The sequence below is a fragment of the Octodon degus genome, unplaced genomic scaffold (assembly GCF_000260255.1).
Source record: "Octodon degus isolate 3935 unplaced genomic scaffold, OctDeg1.0 scaffold00050, whole genome shotgun sequence".
In the NCBI taxonomy this organism is placed as follows: Eukaryota; Metazoa; Chordata; class Mammalia; order Rodentia; family Octodontidae; genus Octodon; species Octodon degus.
Window position 1 is genome coordinate 5011469 of NW_004524626.1, and position 11730 is coordinate 5023198.

The 11730-nt window shown below is 48.4% G+C and overlaps 1 pseudogene; it reads left to right on the forward strand.

Annotated features, from left to right (window-relative positions):
• The first annotated feature begins 1582 nt into the window (after positions 1 to 1582).
• LOC101571458 overlaps positions 1583 to 11730 on the forward strand; it is a 48075-nt pseudogene continuing 37927 nt past the window's right edge.

The window sequence follows — 11730 nt, forward strand, 5'->3', positions numbered from 1 at the left end:
CTCATCTGAGTTGGCCCCAGAGTGTAATTCTGGACAGAACACAGGGAGGGACAGAAGGAGCACAGGATCCGCTGGGTGGAGCATTCTTGGTCTCTGGGAGTGGCCATAGCTGGGTATTGATCCTATCTGGGAGGGCAAGACAAGGTCTCAGCACCTACAGCAGCCAGGCCACCTCAGTCTTGAGGAAAACATCCTGCCTGGACCTAGTGAGCTATTAGTTGCTAGGCAACCTTGTGTCTGGTGATGTTAACTTCACACAGGTATAAATAAACACCCCTACTGTTGTTCTTCGGGTCCTTTGCCTGTCAGGCAAAAGGGCTACCACCACAGCAGGAGGGTCTGGTGCAGGATAGCTGCCCATGGCATGGTGGCCTCAGCTATTATCTCTTGTCTAATTCCTCTAGCAGTTTTCTCCCAGGGACCACCAATGACCAACGAACGAGTCCCTATACTTGATGTGGAGGAGAAGCCAAGCAGAGAGAAAGTGCCTAAAGCGTTTCTCCTCTGGGGCAACCACATCACTGAAAAGACCACACTTTTGCCTTCGGGATTCCCTATCTGGGTCTCCAGCACTTCCAGGGAGGTGAGGAGAGAGCAGGCGGAGCCTTCAGTGCTGTGGTGCTGGTGAGCTGGTGACCCAAAGCGGCCATGTAGAGCACCTGGCCACAGTGGGTGAGCTTTGTGCAGGGTGCCAAGCAGCAGGTGTGCTTCCCCAGAGTCTTCTGCACTGGGTGCAGCCCTGGCTTTCAGCAGCTGAAGTAGTCATAGCCAGCCCATTTCCTTCATTCCCTCTAGGAGGCTCCCGGCTGTACCCCCACAAAGACCGCATCTGACATCCCACTTCCTGGAGCGAGACTGAGCCCAGGAAGCCTGGCCTGTTCCTGGTCCAAGACAGGCAGAACGTGGACTCCACTGCCCTCCCCTGCTGGACATTGTCATGGAGGCCCTTTCCATTCCTACTCCCTCATGGCCCCTCTTCTCTTTCTCCTCCTCCATCCACAGGGCCCAGATTCTAGATGTGCTCCTCCAGTTAGGCTTTTAAATCTCTGGAATGTAATCCTGGTGATCCCTGGCGGGGCTGGATTCATTGTTCCTGCCCTGAAAAGCTATGTCTGAATCCATGCCCTGTGCCACCTCTGAGCTTCCTATTTCTGCACTGAGAAACGGTGAATCATGAGTGCTGTCCTCCTAGCCTGCCCTTCAAGAGCAGCTGGGGGGATGATCTGGGATAGGACTTGAGCTAGTCTCCTGCACCCAAACCCTCCTGTCAGTGTTGTTTATCTGCTGCACCCTGGCCTTTATCTGCCCCTCCCACCGAGTCATAAGGATCCAGTGCTCCTCCTGTGTGGCTCAGATTTGCTTTCCCCTGCATTCTGCTATCTCAATGACTTGGCATCCCCCAAGGAAGGCAGGAAGCAGCTGGGAATTGCCCTTCTCCCTTGAGCATTTCCTTTTGGGGTTGGAACCAGTCCCAGAGCAAGAAAGGCCAACTTCTGTGGGCAAGTGGGCATCTCTATGGGCACAGAGGGGTGGGCTGGGCTGGACTGATCTAGCCTCGAGTCAGGACCCAGGGACAAAGAGGAACTCAATTTGTGTAGCTCACACCCCTATTCTCTCAGGAGGAGAGAAGAGGCTGTAGGAAAAGCCTGCTTTTGGCAGAAGGCTTCGAGCAGTGGGGCTGGTGGGTCCTCTTTAGGGATGGAGAGGATGCTAGCCAAGGCTGGGACAGTTCCAGGAATTGGAATTTAGTGGCCCCAGAGGCAGGAGATTTCTGGGTCACAGCTCCTGTGCAACTCTATACAGTTCAGGCATGTCTGGACTCTGTTCTGCCTATGTCCCCCTCCTCCTCCACCTCCTCCACTCTCATTTTCTCCTTCACCTTTTGCTCCTTCTCCTCCCCTTCTTCATCTTTTTTCACCTTCCACTTCCTCCACTTCTCCCTGCTCTGGCTTCTTGCCTGGACTGTCCCCAGGCTCTCTCCACCTCTCTGCCACTCTCTAAGTTCCTGCCTCTCTCCACTGTCCCTAGAGTTCCCTGTCTGCTTTCTGGAACTCACAGACTCTTCATCTGTCTCCTCTTCCCTCTACAGGATGACACAGCTGAGCGGGTCCTGGTGGGGTCTGGGGCCAGTGACCTCCCACATCTGGCCGTTCCTGATGCTTGTCAGGGCCTCTTGGCTCCTGGCCCGAATTCTGGCCTGGACCTACACCTTCTATAAAACCTATCATCGCCTCCGGTGTTTTCCTCAGCCCCCCAGACGGAACTGGCTTCTGGGTCACCAGGGCATGGTGAGTATGGCAGTAGGGGGTGAGGGGTCTGGGACATCAGGGTGATGGGATGCTGAGGGTTTGGGAAGGGGATTATGGTTCTAGGATTAGGAAGAGGCCTTGGTCCAGGGCAGTAGAAAAGCCAGGGAGGTGACTCATTCACTTTTCTGCGGACACAGAAGACTCACTGTTTTCCCATGGACAGGCTTACCCCCAGGGGCACCATACAAGCCTGACTCCCATCCCTGGCTCCAGGCCACAGTCATCTTCATACCACAGCTGCGCTTGTAAGGGGCTCCCAGGCAGGCCAGACAGCGTGAAAACACCTTTCTCTTCCACATCCTCCTCTGCGGGACTTGAAACCTCCAGAGGCCATTGTCCGGAGTCTGCTGTCTGTCTGAACCCCATTTCTGTGCCAACCCATCTCCGGGTTTCTGGTTGCTCACAGGAATGAGCACTGATTCTCCCCTCCCAACACAGGCTACAGCTGAGGCAGGAAGGAGGGATGGGCCGGCTCCCTGCTCCTTCAGAGAACTCCGTACTGTGTTGCTCTTCCTCTCATGTGTACCAGTGAGCTCTGTTTTGCAACCTGGATAAAAGATGGCTGCCTGCCTCCCCTGTCAGAATTTCTGCCTGTCTTGATTCCACCTTTGACTCTATGCCTTGCCCTTTTACACAGGTCTGCTCAGCCCTCTGGGTGACTCAGTTTCTCCTGCTTCCCCTGCAAAGGCACAACTGATGGGCCTGGGCCCAGTTTCAGTGAGATCTCGCGGGGTGGTGGTGGGGGAGCTCTGCATCAGAGCCTGGTGGGTGGTGGGTGGGAGCCATCACTCTGACTGGGACTTGGAGGTCTGCTCCCTTGGGGTCTGGAGGATCCCCAAGATGGGAACCCTTCCCTGTGAGAGAGACTGGAGCCTGTCTCTGGGCCCAGCCTCAGAACCCTTCTGCCCTTGGGTGTTTCCTCCTAGGGCTGGAGCCAGTCGCAGAACAAGAAGGGTCATCTTCTGTGGGCAAGCGGGCATCTCTGTGGGCAGACTGTGCGACAGTTCCATCTGCCCTGGGATGCACCTTTGGGAGTGGGAGATGGCCCTGAAAGGGGTGCGGAGAAGCCCCCCATGCTTGCCAAATCCAGACACATGCTCACTGCAGGGGCTGTGTCACCTCTACGGGGTGGAAGGGGGACTGCTGCTGAGCTCCTGGGATGGGTTATTAGTCAGGGTTTTCCAGAGAAAGTCAATAAAGGATGCACACGCGCGTGCATACACACAGACAGACACAGACAGACAGTCAGACAGACAGACAAACAGACACAGACACAGACACACACACACACAGACACACAGACACACACACAGACACACACACACACACACACACACACACGCAGGAGCCATGCCTCACTTCACAATGGCAGCAAGTCCTGGGAAACACAGAGTGCTTTCCACACACCTGGATGGTGTATCCTGCTGCACACGTGGGCTGAGTGGTGCAACCTGCCGCTCCTTGTGTACAAACCTGTATCATACATGACTGTTCTGAATTAGGTGGGCCACTGTAACACAGTGGTGAATGTGTACATTCCTACATGCATTTTACTATGGGAAAAAAGCAAAATAATTTTTTGACAATAGAAATTTCCAGTTTTATTGTAATCTTATGGAACCACCGTGACATACACAGTCTTTTGACAGAAACACCATTATGAGGGGCTGGTCAAATAGCTCAGTGGATTAAAGTGCTGGCAAGCAGTTGCAGGGGCCAGGGGTTCGATCCCCAGGCCTGCCGTGCCGGCCCCACCCCCGGGGTGCGCAGAGAAGGCGATAGAGACTGGCTGTGGTGGTGCGTGCCTATAATCCCAGCTCTTGGGAGGCTGTAAACAGGAGAATGACTACAAGTCCGATCTAGTTGTGAGACCCTGAACACTCTGTAGACCCTTCCCTAAAATACAGAAAAAAAACCAAAAAAACAAAACACTGTTATGTAGCACATGATTGCATATACAGCCAAATTATTTATATACCTATACAAACACACACTTTGGGAGTTTTATTGATTTATTATTATTTTTTTATTGATTATGGGAGTCAGCTCATGTACTTTTTTTTTTTGTAATTTATGTATTTGGCACAGAGACTTGCTATGCAGCTCAGACTTGTAGTGATCCTCCTGTTTCAGCCTCTCCAGGGCTGGGATTACAGGCTTGCGCCACCACACTCAGTCTTGGTAGCCAGATTGGTGGGCCCAGGGTGGGGCCAGAATGGCATGTGGTACCTGGGATTCAAACCCAGGTCCTTGCATTTGCCAGGCAGATGCTTAGACCGCTGAGCTCTACCCCCTACCGAGTTCATGTACTTTTGAAGATAAGAAATCCAAGATTTGCTGTCTGCAAGCAAGAGGACCAGAGAGGCTGACGATGTGATTAGTACTATGAGTCCCGAAGCCTGAGTACCCGAAGAAGGTTAGGGTTGGGTCTGCGAGTGTGAGCCCTGGGGTTTGGAGGTTTGAGGATCTGGAACTCTGATATCCAAGGCAAGAGGAGATGGGTGTCCCAGCTCAAGAAGAAGAGTACATTTGCTCCACTTCAGTCTTTTGTTTTCTCTGGAGCCTCCGTGGGCTGGATGGTGCCATCCATACTGTGGACAGTGAATCTGCTCTGGAGACACCATCAGAGATGCCAGGAATCATACTGTGACCTCAGGAGGTGAACCCTTGATTGCAGGTCTCTGCCACGGAGCAGGGCATGAAGGAAGAGGCTGAGCTGGTGGCTACCTAACCACAGTGCTTCATGATGTGGATGGGCCCCATCCTGCCCTTCATCACTTTATGCCACCCCGACACTGTCCGATGTGTCCTCAGTGCCTCAGGTACTCACTAGGACCTTGAGTTTGGTAAATCCAGGGCTTCCAGCCCCTCCGTCCTATGCTTCTGGGTGGTGCCTGCAACACCTTGGCCCCTCCTTGCCTCTCTCTCAGCTTCTCCCTCATTATTTCATGTGTCCACTTGTCCCCATTCTACTCTCCTCTTTTCTGTTGTCACCTGCACCCACTGTGGTCCTGGTATTCTACCTTCAATGCCTTACTTGAAGGCTCTGTACTGGAAAAACTGCTATTCTTGAAGAGATAGAGACAACCCACCATGTGTGGTCAGAAATGGACCAGAGGGAAATGGGTTCCTTGACAGCTCAGTGGAGAAGCAAGGTCTTGAGAGGAGCTTTCCAGGGTGGGTCTGTAGTGATTAGTGGGAAGGTTTCAATGAGAGGCAAGTGATAGCAGGGACGCTGGTGACATCCCAGGCCTTCTGCATACCTGGCATCAGCTTTGCCCATCCAGGCCAAGATAATTGAGGTGGCTGGTGGCTGGTGTGGGATCTGGGCTTCTGTCTCCATGGCATCTGATTCTGCTGGGCTGTTTCCTTCTTCCCCAACCTGTGAATTAGCCACCAGGTGTTTATAGCCCTCCTACCTCAGGTCCCTGAAGAAACCCTATCCTGGCCTGGTTCCCTGCCTTTGCCGGCCTTGGACAGGCTGGGTGGGGCAGGATGATTAACTGTGCCCTGGTGATCTGGACTCTGCCTCATCAGGACCCCACCTGTCGACTGCTGGCCATGTCTGCCTAGGTCGGGAGCACATCTGTGTGGTGGATGTGGTGTGACAGTCTTATCATACTCAACTTAAGCCTATTTTATCATATTCACACATAAGCTTGGAACCTGGTTGCTCGTGGTGTCTATTACATTTTGTCACATTTGCTTAATGTCTGTCATCTTTTATAGATGGTCATACCTGTGACTCCAGACCAGTGACATTTGGGGCATGTAAAGTCTTGCCTGATTCTTGTCAGAACTGAGACTGTCCTTTTGTCTTGCTGTCATATTTGGTCTATTTTGAGACTTGTCTGAGATTAGGACCAAGATGTCTCTAGGAAATGACTGAGACTTCAGTTTTGTCTAAGACAGGTGTTGAAATGCATCCATGCATTGTCTGGTGCTCCACTGAGATGTATCTAGACTATTAATGGGACCATATTTAAATCTTGTGTGTGTTCTGTCTGTGGGGCTCATGGAGGTCATGCCAGACTATCTCTGGTCTATGTCAAAGCACACAGTATCATACCACAGTTGTCATGTATGTTGTGGTCATATCAGAACACACATCACATGTCTTAGGTCTGTGTCAAAGATTTCAGGATAGACAGGCTGTCTTGAGTCTCTGTAAAAATCCCTGTAACATGTTTTGCTGTTCATGGGCATGACAGAATGTGTTAGATTGTGTAGGAGCCATGTCAAGATGTGATGGGGCATGTTGTGTCGTAGTAGGTTTTTATTTTCTCTAACCTGCTACTGCTGCCTGTTCATCTCTCCGCTCCCCACCTTCTCCTGTCCATTCCCTATCCCTGGCTCCTGTTCTTTCATGTGTGGGCTTGGGAGAAGCACAGATCCTTGGTTGGGAGGATCCTCTCATCCATAGCCCCTCATGATTCTCCTTTATGTCAGCTGCGGTTGCACCCAAGGACGTGGTCTTCTATGGCTTCCTGAGACCCTGGCTGGGTGAGTACATGCAGGTGAAGGACTTGGGGACAACCAGAGATCAGGGGGAAGGAGTTGCCATTTGCCCACTTCCCATGGCTGCCCCACAGGGGATGGGCTCTTGCTGAGTGCTGGTGACAAGTGGAGCCGCCACTGTCGTATGCTGACACCTGCCTTCCATTTCAACATCCTAAAGCCCTACATGAAGATTTTCAATGGCAGCACAAAGGTCATGCATGTGAGTCATTAAGCCCAGGATCCCAGCTGGAGCCTGGAGGGTGAAGGGCCCTAGAAGGATTGTTTTAAGACTACTGGACTTTTTCTCTTAGCCTTGGTTTCCTCCTGTGTAAAATAGGGATAAAAATTCTGTCAGTTGTGGTCTAGAGAACATAACAGAGTCCTGTCTGTGGCACATGGGAATTCTCAGAAGGGATTAGTTTACAAGATTCTCTCTCAGAAGGAGACTTGCAAACAGCATGGGAAAGAAGAAAATTGCATAAACTTTATTGCTGAGCAAGAAGCCACTTCTAAACTCATCAGTTTAAAGCAGTAAGGGCTTGAGGTTGCTGATAAATGTGTAAGTCTGCACACTATGTTTTCAGGATGGTAATGGAATCATTAATGGTTTATGATCAGCTGTGGATCGGGTGGGGAGCTTCATTGGTCCTGGATCAGTTCCTTCCCCTGTTTTGGGTTTGGCTGACTTCAGGTTGATTCCGAGTGGCTGCAGTTGGGAGAGTTGAGCTCTTTTGTGATTCTCTCCCTTCAGAAAGCCATATGAGACTGTTTGTTTGGTAAAGATAGGATCTCATCTGTTTGGCCAAAATTGGAAGTCAAGCCCAGAATAAAAAATAAGAACATAGGATCCATTTCTTAACAGAAGTTGCTGAAAATTAACATTGCACAGGGTGTAGGTCGAGGAATATATTGGGGAGAGGGTTTTCTGAAGTCCTTTTCCTTAGTTAAATAGAGAAGTTAGCTTATTACTATTTCACGAATTTTCCCACAAGACACAAGATTCTGGGATCAGGGACAAAGAAGAGCTGATTATTCACGGTGCAGTGAGAAGCAAGTGCTTTATGTTAGTTTTTCTCCTTTTCCAACCTACCCACATCTCATGAGGGTGACACAAGTGGGCTTCAATCTATGTCTGCTTCTGTGTATGTTGCATGAAAGGTAAGAAGAAATCTGAGAGTCAGAGAGATTTAGGGAGCATGAGTGTATTTGACCAGCTAAAAGTGAGTTAGGAATGGTGTACTAGGAGTTCTCTCCTGGTTTATTGGATACCAAGGCAAGTGAATCTAATTGATGCAAAGGATTTCATGGATGGGAACAAGGAGTGGGACAAGGAGCTGACCAAGGGTGCAGGAAGTATGGAGGTAGATTTGGAACCCAAACTCAAGGCATCTGACTCCCAGCCTCGAGTCTTTCTCTCCTAACCATAACAGCTCAAACCTGGTTCCTGCCCAAACCTGGTCCTCCCTGTGCTCAGAAGTCTGGGGCAAAGAACTTCAGGCTGGTTCTGGGACTCCATCCTGGTGACTGGAGTTGGGGAGGGGCTCAAAGGAGCCAGATCCCAGTCCCAATTCTCTCCCCATCTCTGGCCAGGCCAAGTGGCAACGTCTGGTCTCCCAGGGCAGCGCCCATCTAGACATGTTTGAGCACATCAGCCTGATGACCTTGGACAGTCTGCAGAAATGTGTGTTCAGCTTCGAGAGCAACTGTCAGGAGTGAGTCCTTTCCTTGGGCTGACCAGAGGAGCTTACATAGAGGAGCAGGGTTAGGAGTTGGCCCTTCTCCTGGACATTAAAGGATAAGAAAAGGGGAGCAAGACGGTGCCCTTTACATGTAAGTGGGATTGTTTGAGTAAAAGCAAGTGGGCTTGCCTTGGAGAGCCCTAGCACAGGCAGTGATGAGGCATCTGGAAATGGGACAGGAGGGGTAGGCAGTGGCCAGCCTTAAGGACATCAGATCACACATCCAAGGGGTGTGAACTTTGCTTGATGTTTCAGTGACTCACCAAAGATGTTTGAACGTATGTTGGTCAGATTTTCTTACTGGGACAAAATACTTAAAATAGTTAGGTGGAGGAAAGGATTACCTTGGTTTACAGTTTCATAGGCTTTAGTTAATTTTTGGGTTGTTATGTTGTCTTGGACTTTCGGTGAAGCAGTAGGTCATGTTGGAAGAATCTTTTAGAATACTCTGTTTCCTTCATGGAACCTGGGAAGAAAAGAGAATGAGCAGGCTCCCAGTGTTCTCTTCAACAGCACACATCCAATGACCTCACTTCCTTTCACTACAGTAAAGGTTCCATTATCTCCTAATTATGCCACAGGCAGGGGACTAAGCCTTTACTACATTGACCTTGGGGGAGCAACAATAGCAGAGGCAGTGATGGGCATGAGAATTGAACCTTGTGGAACACTGACTGTTGCAAGACACCGAATAGATTTGACAGTGAGAGTTAGAGAGGTTGGGGGCTTATGGACCAGTAGAAGAACATGATATCTGAGATATGTGTACAGTTTTGGGAAAGAGGGAACAGGACTGGGTAGAATAGAAAGAAGAAGAGGATAATATCCCTGGGCCCCTAGGGGTTGGAGGCAGTTCACAGAGATGGGGTATAGGCAAAGAAGAGATTTTTGAGAGTTAAGTGTCATGGCTTATTTTACTATGTATTGGTGAGGACATCTGGTTCTAGATTCTGTTTCCTGATGGGAGGTAGCTCCCACCTGTGGGTAAAAAGAATTCTTCATAGACCTTCAGATGTATTAAGCTGTTGTCTCCCCTTATATCCTCATTCTGCAGGAAACCCAGCAAATACATTGCCACCATCTTGCTGCTCAGTACCCTTGTAACAAGAAGAAGTGAGCATTTTCTTATGCACATAGACTTCCTGTATCATCTCACCCCTGATGGACAGCGCTTCCGGCAGGCCTGCCACCTGGTGCATGATTTCACAGATGCTGTCATCCAGGAGTGGTGATGCATCCTCCCCAGTCAGGGTGTGGAGGATTTCTTCAAGGCCAAGGCCAAGTCCAGAACTCTGGATTTCATTGATGTACTTCTGCTGAGCAAGGTGGGATTCTCAAGAGTTAGAATCAACCTCAGTTGATTCTAATCAACTGATGCCAGATCCAATGTCAGATAAAATAACAGAATTTTTAAATTTATTTTTTAATGTATTTGGTACAGGGCTGGCATGGCATGTGGCGCTGGGGATAGAACCCCGGCCCCTATGCTTGTCTGACCAGACATTTAGTCCACTAAGATATCTCTCCAGCCTCAAATAACAGAAGTTTGATGCACAAAGCACTGGGGACTCATTGTATGTGCTCTGGGTGGGGCAATCCAGAGAGGTAAATATTAGAGATGACTTTGGATGCACTGAGCAAGAGACTGTTAAGTCTGAAAATGTGAAGAGCCTATTGACAAGTCAATTAGGAGCCATGATTGCTTTCTATTTATGCCAGTACCTATATCCATACTTCCATTTATCTTGACAGATATGTCAAAGTCCTTGATCAGCCAGCCTATTTATTACTCACAGTAATAACAACAGGCAGAGTGGGACGGTCCTGATGGTTCCCATTCCCAACCTTTGCATCTCTGCTCCCTGAAATATTTTTGCCTGTATGTATAAAAGGGTTTACACCCTAGAGGAAAGGCTGGCAGGTTATGACCCTTAGAGCTTATGTAGAATGGTTGGCATATCTGCCTCTTCTTTCCTCCAGGAAGAGGTAAAGTGAGATGGAGGAGGAGAGGCAGATGGAGAGTGAACTTTGCTCTGGAATTATAGATAACTTCTCTGTAGTGCAAAGGTCTAGTCAATATACTTGTAAAGTAGTAGAATTGACTCCAGTGAGGATAAGATTCTCTGGATTTGTTATGCAGTGTGTGAGTAACTATCTTTGGAGTCATGTGTAACCTCTTTCAAGGTCAATTACTATCCAGTTGTCCTGCAACCCAGGTTTCCAGTGTTGGGGGAAAATTGAGCCTAGAGCAGCCAGCAGATCAGGAGAAGGAAGGAAACTTTAGTTAACACCATTGAACCCAGAGGAAGAGTCTCCAGAATCTGAGCCTTGGTCATAAAATGCCTGTCTTTTTTATAGGGTAGTGATCAGGGAGGTATATAAGCTAAGACAAGCATGTCTGAAGGCCATGATACATTAGGTAATGGGTAGCTTGTGGTGAGCACAGCTGCATGTAGCAAAGTTGTTTTTAGAACATTTACAGAAGCTTTATTTTATTTTAAAAAGAATACAAAATGGCAGAAGAAAAAAAGAAAAATATTAGAAACAATATATAATTTCACTAAATGAAATATTAGAAATTTGACAATGGTTGAAGTATTACATATTATCCTCAAATTAGTTGTTTAGGTTACCAGACATAAACATGCAAAATTGGAAAGAAAACAAAAAGGAAAAGAAAACAATTAAGCACTAACTGCTCCAGCAAATACAACTATCTAAACATATATATTATAGGTGGGTTGAATGGCACCTCCAATCCTTGCTTTTTGAGGAATCTCCACACTGATTTCCATAGTGGTTGTAACAGTCTACACTCCCACCAACAGTGGAGAAGAGTTCCTTTCTCCTAAAACTCTTCCAGCATTTGTTATGAGTTGAATTCTTGATGATAGCCATTCTTTCTTGGGTAAAATGGAACCTTAGTGTTGGTTGAATTTGCATTTCTCAAATAACCAATGATGTTGCAGTTTTTCATATATTTATTTGCTATTTGTATTTCCTCATTTGTGAAGTGTATATTCATCTCAGATGCTTGTTTTTGGATTTGGGGACCCTAATTTTTAAAAAAACTCTTTATATAGAGAGACAGGGCTATAATTTTTTCCTACATCATGGGTTTTCTTTTTATTCTGTTGATTTCTCTCTCTCTCTCTCTCTCTCTCTCTCTCTCTCTCTCTCTC